The sequence below is a fragment of the Martes martes genome (assembly GCF_963455335.1).
Source record: "Martes martes genome assembly, chromosome: 18".
Classification (NCBI taxonomy): domain Eukaryota; kingdom Metazoa; phylum Chordata; class Mammalia; order Carnivora; family Mustelidae; genus Martes; species Martes martes.
This window is the reverse complement of record NC_137906.1, coordinates 15567863-15591471: the sequence shown is the minus strand read 5'-3', so window position 1 is coordinate 15591471 and position 23609 is coordinate 15567863. Positions and strand designations below refer to the sequence as shown.

General features: G+C 50.4%; 1 long non-coding RNA gene across 1 annotated transcript; it reads right to left on the bottom strand.

Annotated features, from left to right (window-relative positions):
• Positions 1-329: 329 nt before the first annotated feature.
• On the bottom strand, positions 330-20507 carry LOC308359780. The gene is made up of 4 exons (XR_013968453.1): positions 19960-20507; positions 18898-19007; positions 13755-13856; positions 330-2513 (listed from the first exon to the last, which is right to left on the bottom strand). It is a non-coding gene; the product is annotated as an uncharacterized lncRNA (long non-coding RNA).
• Between the last annotated feature and the right edge of the window lie 3102 nt (positions 20508-23609).

Below are 23609 nucleotides of genomic sequence, written 5' to 3'. Positions count from 1 at the left end.
TGGATTAACACCTGTAGGCCAGAGCCCAGAGGCTCCTTACACCTGCCAGCCCACTCACTGTACAGGGCAGCCCTCTACCCAGGTGGGGTGCTGTTTGGGGTGACCCTGCTCTCCCCAGGCTCCTGGAACGGTGTGCACTGGTAGCTCCCACGTCAGAGGTACTGGGGTAAATGGGGTGTCCTCACTGTGTCAGAATCACAGCAGATTCTATGTGGCCTTCTGCACTTGGCAGTTGTAAAAATGGAACCCTAGAGCAAGAAAGGGACTGTCACATGGGCCTCATACCAGCAGTGACTTAAGCTCCCACTGTCAGTGTACTTTCATTTTTTCCTCTAAATACACATTTTTATCGAAGTGTAGCTCACACAGATAAAAGCTTCATAGCTGAAAACACTCATGTACTTCACACTCAGATGAAGAAATAAAAAGATCCCACGAACTTACAAGCTTAGGCATGGAGGAGGGAGTGCTGGGTTCTGAACTCTTGCACCCAGGCCCGTGGGTGCTGCCCTGCTGTAGCCCTGACCCTTGAGGCTGTGGAAGCCCAGACCACCGTGGGGCTGCTTCTCTGGCATCTGAATCCTCCCTCCAGTCCCCCCACACACACACTGAACCAAGACCCCAGGAAGACGCACCACAGCCACCAAAGAATGGGGCTGATATCCTTGCAAACCAGGTCTCCATTACAATCCTTGTCAGGAGATCCGGGCGTTGGGGTGTAAGGGAGCCTGACAACTACCTTCCCGTTATAGAATCTTCATGTCTCCAATGCCTGGCGAGTGACAGGCAGGCAGGGCCCAAAACATGCTGGGCTGGTGACACAGACGCTAATCAGGGTGGACACACCTGTCCACAGCAGGGACCTGTCCGCAGCACCTGTCAACGTGGCCCTGCGTGGGCTGCTGGCTGAGCCTAATGCTCAAGGTGGGCTAGCTGTGCCTGGAACTCCCCCACCCCCAGAGCCTGGGCCTGCACTGAGGCTGTTCCCTTCCACAGAGGGAGTCAGGGGAAGAGGACCATCCTTCTAGAGGGTGGCTGCACAGGGAAGGAGCAGCATGGAGGTTAGGGAGCCCATGGTCCAACCTGGGGAACACTCCCTGAGTGCCCCAGCTGCAGCCCAGAGGCCACAGGGTGACCCCAGAGCTATGTCCTTGGAAGGCTCCCTGCCCTTCGTGCTGGGCCCTCAGAGTCTGCCCAGCGCAGGCTGGCTTATGAGGGTCCAAAAGTCACTAGGCTCTGCATTTGAGCCGATTCCCAAGAGAAGGCCCAGCCATAAGGCAGAAAGGTGTGCTTCCTAAATGAGCCATAAGCCCCCTCCCCCTCCTCCATCCCCCTCCTTGTGTGTGCCTGATGTCATCCAAAGTCTGCCTGCTTTCCTGAACCTCCCAGGTTTTTCTGCACATTTGTCTGAACTGGAATATTCTCCTATACCTGTCTACAAACTTGTAGATGCATCACATCATGAACACATTCCACTGTCATCAAATATCCTTCACAGACGTGAGTCTTGATGACAAGATGATATTGACCAGGATTGTGTCAGGGTGCAGCTCCTTGCTGGCAGGCCCTCACCGGGTCTCCTGTGTTTCACTCTAATGAATTAAAGCTCGTGGCACAGTGCTCGGACAGGGACTCTAGTTACTGTCCTAGGACAGCCTCTGGAAGTAGAGCGGCTAGGCCAAAGAGCATGTGTGTGCGTGTGTGCATGTGTGCGTGTGCACACACGTGTGTGCCTATGTGTGTGACAAAGCTCGAACCAAAGCAGAAGTTGCAAGTGCAGTGCAAGGATTTTTTCTGACTGCTCTAAAAATAAATTGCTGACTGGGAGGCTCCATCACTCCCAAGTTTCCCACAAGCCAGGGCACTGTGCTGCGTCAGGACGGCCCAGCCATCCACATCAAACCACATCAAAGCCAGGTGCACCGCATTAACCTAACCCTCAGCTCCTCCCAGGTCTTGCTACTGGTCCAATGTCACTGTTAGAGCAGAAGGGTCCAGTCTGGACCTCGTTGCAGCGTCTTCACCCTTTCCCGGGTCAGGCGGAGCGCTCAGTCCCATCTTGACTCTCGTGATCTCGGTGCGCTGCTCTGTGCAGCATCTGTCCATCTGGGTCTGTCTGATGTCTCCTCGGGGTTAGATGCATCTCGGACAGGAAGGCTACGCAAGGGACTGTCCACACACACATCAGGTGGCCATCTGTCCCTTTGCTGACAATGTTCCTTTTCATCACTTGATTACACCGGTGTGCACCAGGCTTCTGCACTGATTTTCTACTGAAAGCTTCCATTTCTCATGGAACTCTGAACTTATTTGTGGATTTCTTTACAACAGTTTGATGTGTGGCTTCTATTACATTCAATCTGTCCCAAATTTTACTTGTTCTGATGCTGCACTTGTCCTGCAACTGGCAGACGGGACCCTCGCACAGGCTTCTGTGGTATCTGACGTGTTCCCATCACTCGCACAGTCTGAGAGTCCCTGCTCATCTTTTTCAGATCCAGCACTGGAAGGAGCTGTCAGGCCAAAAAGTCCTTGTTTATTTCAGCGAAGATGGTATTCAAGCCCATCCCTCAGGGTGCCCCCACACTGCCTCGACCACGGCAGCTGTGAGCGATCACCCACCACACTGGCCACACTCCCACTGGACACCCCCTTGTCCTGCCCTGGCCCCTGAGCTCAGCCCCCAGAGACAGTGGCCTTGAATCCTTTAGGAAGGGACTGAACGAGAAAGGGAAGCAGAATAAGAGGGGTCAACTCAGCATCTTTCCTTAATTAAGGATGAAGAAAATTTGTATCTTCCCACACCACCATCACCAGAAGAACTTGGAAATGCCTCACTTACCAACACTGCCTATAATCCTCTTAAAATCAGTAACAATTTCTGATCTAAACCTGCTTTATCAATGTGATCAATAATGATGCATTTTTCCATGTTTACTATTATTGTTTGCCTTACATCTTTTGCCCATTTTTCATTTGATATGATAATCATTTTTTAGAAATTCTTATATATGAAAAAAAAAGAAATTCTTATATATGATGGGAGTATATCTAAACATTTTTATAACTACCCTTCCGTTTTTCATCTTTGTTGTCTTAAATTATAATTTCAATGCCAATTCTACTTTTTGTGTGCTTTCTTACATATTTTTCTGAAGAATGTAATTTTTACCTTAGAGGTGATAAACATTCCTGTTTAGTCTTCTTTTGTGGTTTTATTTGGAAATCAAATCTGTCTAGAATTGATTATATTCTAAGGGGATATAAGAACATCTAATTTTAATGTATGTAGCTTATTTCTTGGCCCCTTATCACTGACTGAATACCCTTCATTGACTACTGATGATACCATTAGCATTTAGTAGATTATTACACGAATTTGGATTCTTCTCAGACTGATCTGTGCTCTTCCACTGACACAGACGATGCCTCTTGCACCCATTCTGAGTGACCGTCACTTTGTACTCTGGTTTAAGACCTGATAAACAATCTCTGTGCTAGCTGTTCTTCCCTTGGGACGCTTGTGGTTCTCCGTGTTCACTGATTCCTCCACATAAGCTCTGAATCACATTAGCAGGTTTAGAAGATCTAGGTATCATTTTGTTCTGACTTATATGGAATCTTTCAAACCCAGAATTAATCCACCCGCTAGTCTGTCTTTGCCTTCAGGAGATAGTGTTTCTCCTTCACTCAGACTGTTTTAATAACCTCAGTGAGACTGTGAGCATTTTCCACATTACGCCTCTGCCTTTCCAAATAACTCCTGAGTTGTTATTACTGAGATCCGGTCTCAGTTTGGCCCTACCACATTTTCCAAATTACTACTGACTTTCTATAGGACACGTGTTCATTCTACACATTTTGTTGCCACCGTTCTCACCGCATAGTTCCCCCTTACTTCCTGCCTCTGCCCACCTCTGGCTCTATGCCCCAGACCCTTCTGCTCAGGTCGGCTGGTGCCAACCCCGTGGCAGGAGAGGTCCTGACAGGAAGGGCCCCCCCATGGTGGCCACAGGGGAAGACATCCAGGCAGCCCTGCCCTCTGCAGTCCCTGGAATGGGCAGGGATCCTCTTCCACCATCCACACACCCACACCCACCCACAGTCCCACTGTTCTTTGCTCACTAGAAATACCCCTGTGGTCTGTGACTCTCAGCCATGTTCCAGCTTCCTGTGCTACAGGCAATTTGTGTCTCTTTTTACTTCATTTTTTTTAAAGGAATCTCCTTTTTTAAGGATTTTATTTATATATTTGACAGAGACAGATCACAAGTAGGCAGAGAGGCAGACAGACAGACAGACAGAGGGAGAAGCAGGCTCCCTGCTGAGCAGAGAGCCCAATGCGGGGCTCGATCCCAGGACCCTGAGATCATGACCTGAGCCGAAGGCAGAGGCTTAACCCACTGAGCCACCCAGGCGCCCCACTTCACTTGTTCTTTATGTATTTCTGAACCTTCCAGTGTCCCAGCGAGAAGGAAAGGCAGGGAACAGCACCGAGCACCACCAGCCGCCCGTGACCATCCTAGCCTGCCGTCTCGTGGGGAGCCCAAGAAACAACTGAGTTCCCCACCACACTCACTACAGGAGCAAAGAAGCATAAACAAAGGCCTAGCGAAATACCTCCCTTCCTTCCACGAAGATCGTGCTCGGCAGCAGCCAGCGTGATGCTGAACGACTACCACCTCTCGCTCACCCCTCAGGACCACTGAGGCCTGGGCTCCCACAGTCAGCCTCTGGCCATGGGATTATGCGCCCCTTCCTGCACAGGGACAGCCCATGCAGAGGCCTGGGCCCCAAGGTCCCAGGGCCCTTTGGGAGCTGTTCTTCCTCTGATCTGGAACTGGGAGGCTTCCTGAAAATCCATCTCTTGGTCAAGTAGATCTGGTCTCTAACAGTTGTTCCCTGAAGCTCTGGATTAGAGAGCGGAGGAACCCTTGTGAAACCTGCATTGTGTCTTCCTCCAAGGACACCTCCAAAGACATTTTAAAAATACATGTGGAAAAAATTCAGGCTTTCAGAAATAGTAAACATTACAAAATAAACTGCATATTTTTTTCCGTATAAAACAGAAAACATGTGGGTATTTTTAGGTCCTGGAGCTCCACTGGGAGTGAGGAGCCAGTGCCTAAACAGAGAGATCCTTTTTTTATCAGCTGCTCCAGCCCTACAAAGAGGAGAGCCTTTGGAAAGGACACACGTGAACAAGGCATCATCCTCACTGACCCCAATTCCGGTCGGAGCGAGAACGCACAGCAACAATGAATGGACATGTGCTCCGGAAAACCCTCTTTTTCTTCAGCTGGATGAGCCCGGCCAAAGTCTTAAAGCTCCTAGACTCGGTTTCCTCATGTATAAAATGAGGATAGTGAAACTAAGACCTTAGGTTTATAATGAGGATTTAATAAGAAAATGTACCCAAACCGTTTGACACACTCAATAAATGGTCATTTTTACTGTGATTGTTACCATCAGTGTTTATCTGTGGATTTTGGTGTCTATGCAATAAATCACCTCTGCAGGGACCAGCGGTCTGGACACTCACTCTGCCCTGGGGGATCTGTCCCCACACCTCCTTCCTCTTGCCCACAGGAGGTCCGAGAAGAAGGCTGGCTTTGAGGAGTTCACCAATAAGTATCAAGGAGTTTGAAATAGCTCCAAATGACCAAAGCTAGAATGATCTGAGGAAAAACTAACGGTTTTGCATATGTTCTGAATTAATTAATAAGGACAGTGTTAGATAATCACCCATAGACCAAAAAACATCTAGGAGTCCATGCTGATATAAATACCCAAATAGATACATAAATGTGAACGAAAGAACAGCGTCTTCCTACAGAAAAGCTCTCATTAGTAAACGTGGATGGGACGAAGGAAGTAAAATGTCACCACTAGACAAACACCACCATAATAATTGTTTCCGGCTACAAGGCAAAGATCTGAGGAGAAACAGGGCATTGGCACAGCCTGGCAGCATCTCCCCCAAGATATGGACCAACGCCCTGCGCTGGGGTTGCTGAGAAGCCATTGCTCTGCTCATATTTGTAGATCAGAACTTCTCAAAAGCACTCTCCCTGCAGCCTGGGAGAGTGGTTTTTTCTTCACCTGGTTTTTCCTTTGTGAGAGTCGGGCTTTCTGCTAACTTCAGGATGGTTCTGATGTACAACACACCAAATCCTTGAAACAAAGGATTTCAAGAACTGAAGCCTTGCACTAGGGCTGAACGGAAACACATAAAGGGCAGCGCTGGCAAGCACACATTTCAGCACCTTCCCCACCGCTGACCCCAGGCCCCAGGAAGGGCTCAGGGCGACGGCCCCGTTCTCATGACGAGTGAGGTCGTGATGGGCTGGGGGACAGACAGGCTAAGTCTGCACGGTAAAGACTGAGCCCGGTGCCCACATCCACCCAGCTTCCCCAGAGGAGCAGGGAGAAAAGGGACACAAGAGACAGCCTCCACGGGATCCCCTCGTGCAGAGAGGGGGACAAAGGAGAGAAGCAACTGAAGCAATTCCATGAATATAAAGCCCTACGGTATTTTCTGGAAAGGCCATAACAAGAACTAGAGATGCTTTTCTCTTATTTTTGGACAAGGCTTGATGTTTCTCTGCAAGACAAAGGGTCTCAGATCCACAAAGGTGAGCGCCTTCTGAGGCCTGTGGTGCAGACAGGATGCACATCTGCATCCCTCCCAGTCTCCCCTGTCAACAGGGGATATTATGATGTTTTAATCTCTGCCCCCCTGATAAGAGAAAAAGAAATCTTGTTTCAATCTGCATTTATTTGATGGCTTGTGCAGGGGAACCTTCTCTCAGGCCAAGTGGTCATTTACGTTCCCTCATGTGTGAGGCACTGTCCGCGTCTTTCTATGTCACTGTCTGTCGGAATTTTCTCTCTCAAAGCTCTTTACTCATTAAGGGTCCTAAATTTTTTTAAAAGATTTTATTTATTTGAGAGAGAGCAAGAAAGAGAGAGAAAGAGAGAGCACGAGTTGGGGAGGAACAGGCTCCCCACTGAGCAGGAAGCCCAATGTGGGGCTCGCCCCCAGGATGCTGAGATCATGACCTGAGCCAAAGGCAGATGCTTAAAGGACTGAGCCACCCAGGTGCCCTGAGGGTCCTAAATTTTTTATGTAATTATTGAATATATGGTCTCATCACATCACTGCTCTGTTCTTTGCCTACTGCTTGTGCAGTATTTTAACTGGGTATATGAATCCTTCCTGTTTTCTCCATGGGGTCCTGTTCTGAGGTAGAAGGCCACCTTCAGGGACAAATAAACGTAGGTGTTCTGAGAACCCGGCCTATGGACTAAAGAACACAGTGAGCAAAAGCACACATGCCAGAAGGTAAGACTCACAGGCTCCCCGGGGCGGGGCTGCGGGAGGAATGAGAATGCTGTGGTCACGGATCACTCGCTCACAGTCCTCCAGTCCCCATTTCCTGCCGAAGCTGTTCTGGGACGGAGGATATACAGAGGAAAAGCACTCAACCCTCTCGAGGTCTCCAGCCTGGCCTGAGAATTAGCAGGGAGTGGGGGGAAGGGAGACGCACTAGTTTACTTAATACAAGTTTTCCATAATGTGGGAGCCCTCCTAAGAATGAAGACCCAGAGAAACGGCAAAACCAAGATGTTTCATGTTAGTGTGCACAAAGAGGAAACTGTGGGAAAGTATCCAAAACACCTGGATAGGAGTTACTGTAATAAGGTCTCAGAACTCTCTTAGCCCGGACTCCCATCCCCTTGGCAAGGCCACTGCCTTTCTCCTGGGGCAGGGGTGGTACCTTTCCCCAGGACTGTCTCTTGCTCTCAGAAAGGAAAGAGAGGTAAGACTGTTCTTCTTGTGCCTGCTGTTTTCCAAGAGTCTTTTGCTCAAATAACCTTATGCCAAATTGGACAGGAGGGGCAAATAGAGTGGATGGAGATAGGGCGGGTGGGGCGGACAGAGAATCCAGTGGGTGGAAGGGTACTCCTGTAGGCAGCAGTCACATCATCTTTGCCACCATGTTCTACTTGTCTATTAACAGTCCCTGGGGAAAATCTGAGCTTGTGTGGGATCTAACGGAGTAAAGACACTTCCCCAGCATCCCTGCCCAGGGCGTCAGAGGCCAACACCAAACCAAACCTGGCCCAGGGCTACAGGGGTGCTGGCAGGTGGTCCCTGAGCTTCTGCTTCTGGTTTAGGTGCTCACCCCACTAGGACTTGAGGTTAGGGGATTCCACTAGGAGATAAGTACTTGTGGCCCTCTGAATGTCATGTTCTCTTTGGATCTAATTGCAGTAGATGCCATCCATGTTCTACCTGCATTTCTAGCTGTCCATCTACCGTTTTTATATTATCTAAGCTCCAGGTCTTTCACTCCCAACATCCAGCTTCTAAATATTTAACAGAGGGCTGCCCTATGGCCACAAGAACCCCCTTCCCCTGAACTCCTGGAGAGATGGAACTGTCTGGGAATTACAACCCTTAACTGGTCATTGACAGGAAGGTTATGAACCTGAACACCCTTGCCATTAGATAGTGACACCTGTGAGCTGTGACCTGCAGTCTCCAGAGCTCCTTCATGAGATGGAGCCCGTCACTACCCCCTCCTCAACACCATGTCTCCCAGGGAACGTGCCCTTTATATCCCTTTCAAAAATTCCTCAGATCAGAGTCTGCTACTGAAACCCCAGACTGACACCCATCCACATTCACTTGCCAGTATCCACATTCTCTTCCTAAAAAGCTGCCAGAGTGAGCAGACAGTGATGGAAAATTCGAGACAGCCTAGGTGAACAAAGCTGTCATGCCATGAATCTTTAAGATGATGATGCCCAAAAACATCCTCTGGACCAAGGAAAGGGATCCAGGTAGAAAACAGAAAAAGGAGGTTTCAAAATAAAATGTATGGTGTGATTCCATTTTCTGGGGGAAGAAAGCATTTGTATAGGACTGTATGGTAAAGAATTTAACCTTGTCCAAAGACAGACTTGGCCTTGCCCTCAGATCCTGAGGGGGGATGGCTAAGCCCCACAATGCCTTTGTTTGCCTGAGGCCCCTGGGCCCCACGAGGAAGTCTGTGACTTGGGATGGGGGTTTTGAGGCACCCTCCAGAGGGGCTGGAGACAGGTCAGGCACAAGAGCAGCAGATGACGGAGACCCAGGAAAGACTATGGATGCCAGGAAGGAGCACTGCCCACAGACGGCTGGGAGCTCTGAGTCTGGACTCTGGACCTTCTCGTTGGGTTATTTTAACCTGTATCCTTTTGCTGAAATGAACCACAGTCATGAGTATGTCAGCTCTCAGTGAGCTCTGAGTGGCCTGCTGGGGTCCCCCACCTGCAGTTGTGCACACAGGCTGTTCCCTCCAACCAGCAATAATGTCAACTCCACGTACACGACCTCCATTTATGAGACTGGAAAACCATCCGGAAACATGCTGACAATAGACACTGCGGGGAGCAGCACCACGTCCATGTCTATTCTCGTCCATCTGCATGGGTTTGTACGTAAGCACCTGCAACAGTCCCACCTCTGCTCTACCACCCACGTGGTTGCAGGCTCAGCGAAAAGCAGCAGACCACTTTCACTGTGACCATGGCTGGGACACCTCGGTTTGCTCCTAAACCTCTTTATGCCACTTGTTCACATTCTCCCTAGCACATAGCTTGTTTGATTATGTAAACCAACTACCTGTTAATGTAAAATCAAAGAAAACTGTTTCTATGAAGATTAAGATAAACGATTTAGAGAATCAAGATAAAGGCAAGTTGAAGTTGTTTTATTTATTTTTTTAAAGATTTATTTATTTATTTGACAGAGATCACAAGTAGGCAGAGAGGCAGACAGAGAGAGAGAGGGGGGGAAGCAGGCTCCCCACTGAGCACAGAGCCCAATGTGGGGCTCCATCCCAGGACCCTGGGATCATGACCCCAGCCGAAGGCAGAGGCTTTAACCCACATAGCCACAAGTGCCCCTGAAGTTGTTTTAAAAAAACTGATTTTGAATTAGGTATAGACAAGGCAACTCTTAAACAGAAAATAATTTTTTTGAATATTTGGAAGAATTCTGGTCTTCAATTTCTTTACAAATGCACTCAGTTTCTCAGTCCACTTGAGGAAAAATACTGAAACTGTGCATCTCAGGAAGACAAATTAAGAAGGTGGTTTATACTAAAACCGGGGACTAAAAACCAAGTCCAGAGACCGGCACTTACTCAGAGCCCTCAACCCTGTAGAGAAACATCCAGAGTGGCAACTGGAGCTAGAACTGGCCACCTGGGGATGGTGGCCAGCGGTGCGGTGGCCTCTGGGCAGGGTACTGACCAGCAAGGCAAGAGGGGACTTTCTGGAACAATAGAACTGTTACGTACCTTGACCAATGTTCTACATTTGTCAAAACTTACCAACATGAGGTGTCAAAACCTGAAGGTTTCACTGTGTGAAAAGTGTATCTCAATAAACTTAGTTAAAAATTAATGCACAGTTACAGATTTTAAGTAAAAAATATATGTAAAGTATGTTTGCTCCTTATTTATTACCTATTTTCACCAGCTTTTAAAATTAACTGTCAGATCCTTCTAGTTTTTGGAAAAATATTCCTCCTGTTACTGTCACAATGAAGAAATAAATGTATTTCCAAGATTTATTTCTTTTAGAGACACATACAGAGTGAGAGAGAGAGAGAGATGGTGCATGCACAAGCACAGGGGGGAATGGCAGGGGGAGAGAGAGTATCTCAAGCCGACTTCGTGCTGAGCATGGAGCCCACCGTGAGATCTGACCCCACGACCCTGAGATCGTGACCTGAACCAAAATCAAGAGTTGGACACTGAACCAACTGAGCCACCCAGGTGCACCAGGAATAAATGTATTTTAAATAAAATAAAATTTAATAATTTTCATCAGGATCAGGGGTTGGGAGCAGGATCCTACATGAAAGGAGAATACCAGCCACCTCAGAGTAAGAACTTTTCCAGTTACAAAGTTGACTAAAGTTGAGGGCACACAAAAGTCCTGGAGAGCTGCCTAAATACAGAAAATGTCCCATCTTTTAGAATTCTAACATGGTGGGGGCGCCTGTGTGACTCAGCCAGTGACACATCTGCCTTAGGCTTGGGCCATGATCTCAAGGTCCCGAGATCAAGCCCTGCATCAGGCTCCCTGTTTGGCGAGAAGCCTGCTTCTCCCTCTGCCCCTCCCCCTGCCTGTGTTCCCTCTCACTCTTTGGCAAATAAATAAATAAAATTTTTAAAAAAATTAGAATTCTAACATGGTAGAGAAAAGACGTCAGAAGCCCACCCTCACCTTCCTTTCATGATGGGTGACCGGTGCCCAGGACCCAGAGGGGAAGCCTGCCTGGCTCCAGGGCCATGATGTGACTCCTGGAACGCCACCCAGGTGGGCCTCCTTGCTGGGCAGGGGGTCACCTCTGTTAGCAGTGGTGGTGATGTGAATACAAATGTGAAGATGTTATTAAATGTTGTTTATCTGAAGAGACACTTTCACCCTTATATCTGCTCCAATCAGACATGTGGCCTCTGACTGTGGATGATCTGCAGTGATGATCACAGAAGGAAATGGGGGCTGTGAGGCCCCCTTCCTCCCCTCTGCATCTGCCTCAAACTTCCCTTCTCATCCTTCCCATCCTTCCCTCAGAACCAAGCCCCCAGGCCCTGGGTGGGGTGGGGGCAGTGCTGCAGAGACCCAATACCAGGCTGACGACGACTGCAGCTTTCTCTTACTGAGGACTGCAGGGAAGGACCCAGGGCAGGCTTACTGCGGCCAGAGGCACTGCTTCGCTTTCACAGGGTTTCCTTGGGACATTTTCAAGTTCTCATGCACAGTGTTTACTTCTGGAGGGAGTCCCGTGTACACGAGACAGTCAGTGCCTTCTCTGAAAGCCCAGGCATGACAGAGAGTGAAGCCCATTTGCAAGTGAGGTGATGAGGCCAGGGCAGATGGTTGCAGCCCTGGAGACTGGGGTGGCCCTCCTGGGTCTGGGATCCTGGCACATCTCTGAAAGGGACACCATACTGCCCTTGGGACCCTCAGAGGCCCAGAATGACCCACACTGACAGGGAGCAGAGAATGGAGCCCAGGCTAGTGTTCTGGGCAGCTGAAAGCAATGCTCTCCCAAGGGTCACTTCCCATCCTCCATCTCCCAAGAGAGGACGTGTCTAGCCACTGTAAGACTCTGTCCACCCTGAAGTTTAGACTTTACTGGGGACCCTGTGAGATCTGATGGCACAGATTCACTCTTTTCAGGAATGGAGACAAGAAGACCCCTCAAGTAGGCTCCCCAGGGGTGAGAGACTGAGTTCCTGGCCTTGGCTTGAGAGCCCAGCCCTCCCTGCAGGGCTGATTCTGGCCTCATCCCAGGACCCAGAAGGTGCCTGATGGGAATGCAGTGAAGTTTTCACCATATCCCAGTGAAGACAGACACTTCATTGATTGATGGGATAAAGGAACAAATTGTGGAGACGTGCTGGGTGCAGGTCCATTTCTTTTAGGGTGGGGGGGTCACTTGTGCTGGTGTAACCCTCCCCAACAATGTTAGGGCTCAGCATACACTCAGCATAGACCCAGCATAGCTGGGCCTTCTCTTGGCCATCTACTGATACCAGGCTTGGCTCTGAGGCCTGCAGTCCTGTCCTTCTGCAGCTGCTCTGTGTTAATCCATGCACTTCCAGGATCCTACGGTCAGGGACCAGGGAAAGCAAGGAGGTCAATGTGTCAAGATGTCTGGAAACAGCAAGGTCAGTGGTGCCACAAGAGGGACCCCCTTTGGAGATTCTGGTCAAGAGGGCACCAGCAAGCTCCCGCTGCTTGTGCACGTGGGGTGGGATAAAACATAGGTGCCCAGAGTACCTACTGAACGTTTTTTCAAGCTAACCCTTATGGGAGGTGGCTGAACACAAACCCCAACATAATACCATATAGGGACCCTGTGCCCATGGGCCATCCTGGGAGAGCAGCTACAGGGTGCTCTTCCCCTCCCTCCCAAGCAGCTGGAGCCTCTGGTCAGCAGAGGCCACTCTGACTCATTAGAGCATGTGCAGGAATGCTGTCCTTCCAAGGGAGCAGGTCACACAGAGTGGACAAGGAGCGACGATAGCTACTCTATCTGACCAGGTCCCTTTTTGGTGTTGGCATCGCCAAGATTACAGCCTTTTCAGAGGGGCCTCTGTCTAGTTTTCAAATTGCTGGTCATCATTTCATATTAAAATTAATCTTCCGGGGTGCCTGGGTGGCTCAGTGGATTAAGCCTCTGCCTTCAGCTCTGGTCATGATCTCAGGGTCCTGGGATGCAGCCCCGCATTGGGCTCTCTGCTCAGCGGGGAGCCTGCTTCCCCTCTATCTCTCTGCCTGCTTGTGATCTCTGCCTGTTAAAAAAAAAAAAAAAAAAAAAAAAGCTAATCTTCCGATTTGGAGAGAAGACTTGGAATACATATACAAGATTTGGGCAGGACTTTGGGTCCTGTAAGTCTGCATGCTGAGGTGCAGGGACTTGTGGCCTGACTCTGGCCACGTCCAGACATGCCTGACTGCTGTGGCCAGCACTCTGCTTGGTATCGAAGAAGTCAGCCCCTCCAAAGGGAGGAGGAATGTGTGTAGGGCTGTGGTTTCATCTTAGCATTCCTGAGTCTAGACATGGGATAAGACCTTGGGATGATTCTCAGGGTGTGGAAAGAAAGCCGAGGGCATGCAATGTGAGCACAGCCTGTGCAGGAATGTGGGCGGCAGGGACTGGGAATGTCTGTGCAGCAACATACCTGTGCCTCTGTGGACCCCCTCAGCCATCAGCACCCCTGAGGAGGCCAGGTGGCCACATCCATGCATGTTTCTGAATCCTCACTCAGTGGAGGCCTTTTAGACTGAAAAAAAATGGCAGAAACTCATTTTCAGCTTGGTTGCCTCGTGTCACTGAAGGCAACCTTGTGCCCAGGGGAGCATCTCTACTATGCAGGACCACTGGCCAATGTCCTATGCATGGTCCAGTTTCTTTTCCCAGACACTGCAGGATCCCTATCCTCTGCAAGAAAAACTCCCAAATCAGAGAGCAGGGGAACAGAAGGGAAAGGGGTTTTGCAGTCTACCTACAGAGAATGGCAAGAACCAACGTGCAGTGTAACATACGATTTACACAACCCTGAGTGTCAAAAGGCCCCATGATGATTCTTTCTTCACCAAGATACCCTGACCTATGCTACAAGAGATCACCTGATTTCTTTCCAAAACATCCTAAGTGAACACTAGAGCATTTCTCCATATATTTTAATGTCAAGGTATCCCCACCATACTCCATTTCTGTTGATTTGTAGTGAGCTCTGCTGAGAAAATGTTCTCCTTGGGGTGCCTGAGTGGCTCATTTGGTTAAGCATTTGACCGCTGATTTAGGCTCAGGTCATGATCTCGGGTTTATGAGATAGAGCCCTACTTTGGGCTCTGTACTGAGCATGAAGCTTGCTTAAGATTCCCCCCTCCCCGCCCCTCCTTCCCCTACCTCCGTCTCTAAAAGAAAAAAAGAAGAAAGAAAATCCTCCTTAAGCTCATGGAGGGACTCGGGGCTCCCTGGGACACTGCAGTCGCACCTGCAGCCCACCTCTCTACTGCCCAAGCAGACCTGCAGGTTCGGGGCAATGAGTGAAGCTGGTATTCCCCTTCATCAAGAATGCAGGGCTGAGAGCGCCTGGGGTACTCAGCTGGTTAAGCATCTGCCTTTGGCTCAGGTCATGATCCCACGGTCCGAGCCTCAGGTCAGGCTCCTTGTCAAGGGGGAGTCTGCTTCTCCCTCTCCCTCTCCTTCTGCCTGTGCCCCTCCTCCTACTTATGCTAGTTCTCTCTTGCATGCACATCCAAAAATAAATAAAATCTTTAAAAAATAATTTAAAAGTGGGGCGCCTGGGTGGCTCAGTGGGTTAAAGCCTCTGCCTTCAGCTCAGGTCATGATCCCAGGGTCCTGGGATGGAGCCCCGCATCGGGCTCTCTGCTCAGCAGGAAACCTGCTTCCCTTCCTCTCTCTCTGCCTACTTGTGATCTCTGTCAAATAAATGAATAAAATCTAAAAAAAGAACACAGAAAGCTTTTTTAAAAAATAAAAAACAATTAAAAAGTAGTAATAAATAAACAAACAAACAAACAAACAAACAAAAACACCAGGACTGTGAGTGGGATCAAAGGGGGACTGGCACTTCCATCAGCGGCAGAAGAGCAGACTCCTGTGCTCTTACACCCTACCCAACCAACAAGCATCACTTGGGTAGGACTAGTCCCTGGCCAGCCTGATCCAGTTCAAAATGATCCCATCAAACAACCACAAAAAAGCAAAAGAGACCCAGAATGAACTAAAGCAAAAATGGGAAAAACTGAAGACATTAACAACCATCCACGACACCAAACGGGTTTGTATCTTTTAAGCTTCCCGGTCACAGCCATCATGCCACACCAGCCATTTGTCACCAGCTCCGTTCCTTAGGTCTCTGTGCTAACTGAAACCATTCCCAATCTTTGTGTACCCATTTATTGGTCTGCCTCCACCTCTAAGGACGAACCCTGTCTTGCCCAGTGGGGCACACCTGCCTGGAGTGAACACGCATTTTCTGGCCATTCTTCCATCTGCACAAAGGGTCTGTAGGAGCTAGAGGTGGTCCTGTGGTTTCCCCAGCCCCAGGCACCACTCCCAGCACGAGTAAACCCCCATCACTGTCACACTGGGGTGAGGTCACTTCTGGGAGTTGCCCCTCATCTGCTCCCCAAGACCAGTGCCCCTTCCTCATTTCTCACCCACGAACCTCACACACATGTTAAGATGTGGAGTCCACCAAATATCTCCTAAGAGGTAATGACTCTCCACGATTCTCATTATCAAGTAACCTGTCCACACAGTCTGAGCACGCTTGGTGCACAAGATCATCAGGGTGACTCCAACAAGCTGAAATAAAATCAAAACACAGTGGACACACTAGCAAGTATGGCTAACTATAGGTACGTGCTAGGATTTCCAAAGCCTTTTAGAATTACTAGAACAAATACTTGAAATATCCTATTGTCAACCTGTTCAGTTTTCCTGAATCTTACCCACCAGAGTTCTTTGGTCAGATTTATGTAACTGGTATCACATGTGATGTCCTCCTTTAAGACTGCATTCTGCATATCAGTAGCTCTTTTCCTTCTACTGCTGAATAACCACCCGCTGTATGGATAGAACACAATTCGGCCATTCTCTACATGGGCACAGGGGCTGTTTCCAAGTTTGGTTATTATAAACAAAGTTTTTTTTTTTTAAGATTTTATTTATTCATTTGACAGAGATCACAAGTAGACAGAGAGAGAGAGAGGGAAGCAGACTCCCCACCAAGCAGAGAGCCTGATGCGGGGCTTGATTCCAGGACCCTGAGATCATGACCTGAGCCGAAGGCAGAGGCTTAACCCACTGAGCCACCCAGGCGCCCCATGAACAAAGTTGTTGTAAACATTTTTGTACAAGTCCTTTTCAGACGTGGCTAAATACCTACGAGTAGAATTACCGACTCACAAGGTAGGTAGGTACTTTATTCTGTAAGAAATTGCCAGAACTTTTCCCAGAGTGGCACTACCATTTTACACTCCACATCCCTATCTGTGCTGTGTGGTCTAGTGGCATCTTATTATAGTGAGCCCCTTTACACTGTAGTGAAGTCCAATTTATCAATAACAGAAACAAGTTGGAAGCTTAAGATGCTACACACAGACTCACCATACGACAAGGTGGCTTCCCCTGCAAATAATTTGCCCAAAAGAAAAGAACACATACGTCCACACAAAGGCCTGAACAGGAGTGTTCACAGCCCAAATGTGAAACACCCATATGCTCATCAGCAGGAAGGCTACAACACTTGCCTAACAGCACTTAGCAATATAAAGGGACCAGTTAATACCAGAGACGTGCTGAGCGAATAAACCAAAAACCAGTACCTGCTGTAGGAGTCCATGTATTTGAAATTACAGTAAGGCCAGACACTTGGTTCTGGGACCTGTTCTGAAATCGTTAAGTTGTACTATAGTTGTCTTATTAACCTAGCCCCATGTTCTGTTCTTTTGTGTTTCCTTACGCCCTGTGCATGACTTATCATTGACTTTGTCCCTGTCACTCTAACCCTTGTTTGCAACTGATTATATAAATCTGATAAAAAACAGATGATAACATTTTTCTTAAAACTATCTGATGTATACCACTCCCAGATGGCGCCTCACTGTCTGAAAGAATGTTTACCATCAGTGGTTTCAAAACTGCCCCCTCAGGGCATCTGGGGGGCTCAGTTGGTTAAGCGTCTGCCTTGGGCGCAGGTCATGATCCCAGGATTCTGGGATCGAGTCCCACGTCAGGTTTCCCGCTCGGCAGGGAGTCTGCTTCTCCCTCTCACTCTGCCTACTGCTCTGCCTGCTTGTACTCTCTCACTCTGTCAAATAAATAAATAAAATCTTAAAAAAAATAAAAAAAGACTGCCCCCTCAAGTTTCAAGAAACCCATAAAATTCCCTTCACATACTCACATTCCCAACCAATCATATGTAAACTACCCCTAGATTCAACAAAGCAAAGCAGCTTTGGGAATGACTCCTTCCCTTCCGATAATAAAGCTTGCTGTGCTTCAAAGCCAGAGTCTCAGTCATTGGCTCCCTGTGCAGCAGGTGCACAAACCACAGGACAAATCTCCACAGAGAGAGCAAGAGAATCGGAGGCACCGGGACTGAGGCATGAGGGACTGGTTGGGAAGGAGCTCATGGGAACATCTCTGGTGAGGGAGAAGTTCCAGATCTCAACTGCAGTCGTGGTTCCATGGGTGCTCCCAAGTGCCGGAGTTCATCAAAATGTACACATAAAGTGGCTGCGTAAGTTATACCTCAACAGAGCTGATCTTGAAAAAGATGTAAATACCGTTTCTTTATCAAGTAACTCCCCTCCTCTGCAGCAGCACCACCAACCGAGTCACACCTTTGCTGTGTGTGTGTCTATGGTCTTGAAGGCTATCTGGACAACACCAACAGCCACTTCCTTCTCTGCAGTTGCCTGCTTTGCTGCTATTTCCTGTACTGAGCACGACAAAACCTCAGAAAACTACACTCATCCCCTCATCCACTCAGCTCGTCAGGCAACAGGTGTTTACTACGTCTGTGAGCTCCGGGCACTGGGTGAACAGAGGCTGGAGTATAGATGAGACACAGCGTACACACACACACACACACACAGAATGGCCTCAGTAACTGGGGCACAGTGTGCCCACAGAGGAGAGATCCATGCCCTCTCCAGGACCAGGAAAGGGTACAGAGAGATGCCGTATGAGGTGCAGCGCACAGTGCAGAGGGAAGACCGAGAGAGACCACAAAAGGTCACCAGAGAGATGGGAGCCGGGTGATGGGGGGAGCAATGCAATGAGGGGAGAGCAAAGCGATGAGGAGGGAGCCCCGTGATGGGGGGGGGGGCAAGGCCACGGTGGGGGGAGGGGGGGCGGAGAGGGGGATGCAACGTGGGGGAGCCGGGTGATGAGGGAGAGCACGGCCATGGGGGGACGCCAGGCAATGAGGGGGAACAAGGCAATGGGGGGGAGCACAGCAATAGTGATGGGGGGATCCCGGCAATGATGGGGAGCCCAGCAGCTGGGCAGATCTGCATCACAGGGACACCGGTCCCTGCAGGCGAGCTGGGGCTGGAGGTCCTGGCCCAGGCAGCACATGGCCCTCATTCACTGGTGCCCGGACTCTGTCGGAAGGTGTGGCCTCTGACACCTCGCTCCTCTTACAGGGGATACAAAAGAACAGTCTCACTACTTTGACACCTGTCATATACGGAGCATGTCCGTCTGCCGCGACCCGCCAACTCCCATTACCCCTTCAGAGGCCATAATGGAGACAAAAAGGTAACAAACCCCGCGCTCACCTGCGACCCCGACCCCGGGGCTCACCGGTGACAACAGCTCTCTGGGGGAGGCGGTGAGCAGCATGCCGAGGGCCGCACGCGGTTTGCGCAGGTCCGCCGTTTCAGAAGGCCTGGGTACAACGATAAAAGGGTGAAGAAAGGGTCCTTTGGAACGCTCATCTACGCTTGCGACTAGAACACACCACAAAATAGAATGAGGACATACTTCTCCCAACCAAGCGGCTCGTAAGGACTGGTCATTAAATCGAATTCCAAGACCCCCACATGGGACAGGCCCCCAGAGGACCGTGGTGAGGGGGTGTGAGGGGAACGTGACGGGGACGTGATGGCGACATGAGGGGAACATGGGGGCAACGTGATGTCCACGTAAGTGGAACGTGATGAGGAACATGATGGGGACGTGAGAAGGACGTGATAGCGACAGGAAGGGAACATGAGGGGAATGTGTTGGCCACGTGAGGGGGATGTGAAGGGAATGTGAAGTGGACGTGAGGGGAACGTGAAGAGGACCTGAGAACGTGAGGGGGAGGTGATGGCAACGTGAGGGGAACGTAGGGGGAACGTGAGGGGGACGTGGGGGGTACGTGAGGGGAACGTGAGGAGAATGTGAGCGGAACTTAAGGGAACGTGAGGAGAATGTGAGGGGAACGCGGAAGAGAACCTGAGGGGAACGTGAGCACAATGTGAGGGGAACGCTGGGGAGAACCTGGGGTGGAAGGCCGCCCATCCCCTCTCTGAACACGCAGACGGCCGCCCCCACCGCGGCCCCCGCCCGTTCCCCGCCCCTCCGGGAAAGCTCAGGCCGCTCTCCGGCGGGGACGGCAGGTGAGGGGAAGGCGCTGGCGGCCACCGCCCGACAGCTGGGCGCGCCCCCAGACGCGCGCCACGTTCGCGGGAAGCGGGAGTCCCCTTCTCGCGAGGTGACAGGGCAGGGACGCGGGGGCTTCCCGTCGCCTCCACATGGCGTCATAGGCCTGCGCGGACCCTGAGGCTCAAAGGCGGGGCCGGCTCTGGACGCAGGCTCCTGGCCGGGGCGGCCTTGCGGCACACACCAGTAAATACCTGCGGAAGCGGAACGGGCGCCCGAGACTGGCAACACGCCGGTGGACCGAGGGCCGGCCTCCGTGGCGGGCCTACAGTCCGCGCATGCGCCGGGCCTGCCGCCACATTGCGCCTGCGCAGTGCCGTCCTCCTCGCCTCTCCGGGGATGCTGTCTCTCGCGGAGCCCCCGCGTGCACCGGGCAACTCAAGTCGAGGGCTCTTGGCCCGCCCAGTTAGGAGGCACACGCTGTACCTGGGTTTCCGCCTACAAAGGGCCCCCCTCTCAGCCCTCCCGACCACCATCGTATTCCGCTGCCACCGGTGTCTCCGTGCTGGCGCGCGGGCGCGCAGGCCTCGCTCTCCGTCCCCTAACGTCTCTGAGCAGCCCTGCTGTGCGGCTTCACGCGTGCGCCGGCTTCCCCCACCCCCACGGCCGCCGCGGACGCTGTGCGGCTCCGGCACCACGTTCTGCCGGTGCCCGCAGCTTCTCCTCCGTCCCAGCCGTCTGTCCGGCGGCCTGCGCCCGGCTCTGCGCATGAGCGGACCCGCACCTGAGCCCGGCGATCTGCGGCAGCGTGTTGCGTCGCTGCAGCCCTGCGCTCCGCTCTGCGCGTGCGCGGCCGGTCCCGTCTGGTGTCTGGGTTTGCGCATCTAAGTGAGGGCAGCCGCGTGCACGGTGCTTGCAGTTCTGTATTTTTATTTTTTATTTTTATTTTTTTAAAGATTTTATTTATTCATTTGACAGACAGAGATCACAAGTAGGCAGAGAGGCAGGCAGAGAGAGAGGAAGGGAAGCAGGCTCCCCGCTGAGCAGAGAGCCCCATGCGGGGCTCGATCCCAGGACCCTGGGATCATGACCCGAACCGAAAGCAGAGGCCTTAACCCACTGAGCCACCCAGGCGCCCCTGCAGTTCTGTATTTTTAGCGTAAGGCTTCTCCAACAAGGACGTCACAGGAATTATGTTTTCCTAAATAAACACATGATTTTTTTAAAAAAGATTTATTTATTGGAGAGCCAACATGATGGGGGGGAAGCAGAGGGAGAGTCCTCAAGCAAACTCTTCGCTGAGCGCAGAGCCCAATTCGATCTCACAACCCCTGAGATCATGACCTGAGCTGAAACTTAAGTCAGATGCCTAACTGCACCACCCAGGTGCCCCCGCCTAATGCTCTTTTGAACATGCTTAGAACAGGTCACACTTTAATGTCCTCGGTACCACTGATCATTTTGACTCATTTGGGTTCTAAACACCCGAGGCCTAGGAAGATCCTTGCTGCCTTGTGGGGTCTTCGTATTGTTTGCTGGGAAGGTCATTTCTCTGAGGGGGTCTCGGTTGCCAGGAGATCCTCTTGGATTTTGTGTGGGTGTGGGGTCAGGAACTTGGGGAGTGGGTGGAGACCCATGGGGGCCGGTTCACTGACAGACTCCGCACCAGAAGGGACTGTGGGAAAGTTTTGCTTTTAGATGGTGCAACTGGCCCTGGGGTGTGACCTAGGGGTGTCCCAGGCAAGGGGTGCCTGCTTGGCTTCACCACCTTTGCTCCAGCCCCAGCTCTGAGACCTTGCCCTGTAAAGGGCAGCCTTTCTATGATGGCCCTCCTGGATGCGTGGTGATTCACAGTCCAGGAAGTGGGTGGGAGAGGTGTGGTCAGAAAAGCCAGAAATAACTGCCCAGTGTGCGGTACAGAAGGGCCAGTGTCAGGGGGGCGAAGGGAGGGTTGCTATGTTAACCTGGACAAAATGGGGAGAGGAGGTACGTGCCATGGTCAAACAGACTCTGTACAGTCCAGGGTGAATGGTCAGAGTGATGCCTCCTTTTCCCTCTGTGTGGGAGATGGGCTGGGTGGGGCTGCAGGGACCCATCCTGTTCAGAGTTTGCCCACCTTGAAGGTGTCCCAGAGCTACCTCACACCCCACGCCCCCTGAGGTGCCCACCCATCTCACCGCTAGTGTTTCTTGATATTTAGGGGCTGTGACTATGGGATGCTTGGATATTGGAATGGGGGGTGCGGGTGGGAGGTATGTCTTATCCTAATCACTGTATACGCAGGAGTGATGTACTTGTACAAGACAATGAAAACAAAGGTCAGAGAATCACGGCCAGGCCTGCAACCCAATGTTTGGAATGAGAACAAGCAGTTTAGACCCGGGCCGAAATGTAGGCTGGGAAGGAGGACCTCCATGAGGAAGGCAGGGAACCTGGCACCTCCAGGATGGGGAGGGGTGAGGGCAAGTTGGACCTGGCAGATGAAGGGGGCCAGGCAGCCAAAGCCAAGTCCCCACAGGCAGATTTGAGTGTGTCCTGCATTACAGATGAGAGCAGTATTAGACCAACATAGATATATATCAGTCCCAGAATGTCACCTGGAATTTGTTATAATTTGGTTTTAGATTACATTTTTGCTTGCTCTGTCTCTTTCTCTGAAGAGTGCAATACAACATGGCAATTCTGGCTATCTCAGTTCTGGTTCATCAAGATTTTAGTGCACTGAGATTTTATTGGCTAATTAGAATTAATTGTAATTCTGGGATACTTAATAGTGCCGTTATGCAATTCTCACTGTTGCCCATGGAGAATGAGATCAAGCGCATGTGGGGCAGACAGGATCTGTTCCTCATTGGCCACTCTAATGGGGTCACATGTAGCCCTGGGCGGGAAGCCCCAGTCACTGAACTGCCGCCACAGCCCTTCCAGAAACCCCACACTCCATTCTGGGGAGTTGAAAGCACTTTAGAGATCAAGGGAATAATGACATAGTTGAGACAGCTCACAGAATCTTCTAGCACTATCTTTTTAAGGTCCATCAGCAACAATGTCCAGCCCAGACAGCTTTGTCCTGAGTTCCCTCATCATCAGTATACCTTTTATCCTGGCTTACCTGAATTATTTGTGCAGAAAATGGTTTTGCCTAGCTGGGAAGACCTACCTATATGCACATTTCTTTTTAAGACCCACCTCTCTGTTGTCACAGATTTTCTTTTTCTACCTACTTTTGAGTAATTCCTGGGAATAACACAGAAGAGGCATTGGAAATGACAGTCACCTGGATGCAGGTCCCAGTTTTTCCTCTAGTACGCTCCTACAATGAGGTGAGAGTGGAAATTGCTATATTTTTAGATGAAATTTCTTTGGGAACTAGTTTCTATTTTATCAGGAATCCTCTGGCTATTCGGTTTTGTTTTTTGGTTTTTGGTTTTTTTGGTTGGCAGGGGTGGGGGTGACTCCAGCTAATTTTTTAAGCCGATATCCATAACACTGCCTAAGAGTTTGGGGATAATGGATTGTAATGGAGAAAAGCTGTTCTCCAGTGAACATTAGAAGCAGGTCTTGGCAAATAAGGGCGCAGAGAAGATGCTAACAAACGAGAGGGGTGGCCCCCAGGGCCAAGAGAGAACATCTGAAAACAAGACAGGAGTAAACACATATCTGCAGCAGGATAGTGCGGGTGCCTCCCAGGAGTAGAACTATGCTGTGCTTGCTGATGCCCACACGTCTAGGAGCAAGTCAGTCTGTCCTGTCCGTCGCTGACTACGTGAAGAGCTTGGCGCCCTGCCAGGCCCTCTGCCTCTCCAGCTCCTCCCAGATGGCTGTTTTCATATTCCAAAGCTGATAAGCTGTCTCTTTTGTTCCATGACCATAATTAAGTCTCTCTCGGTCTCGGGTGTCTCGG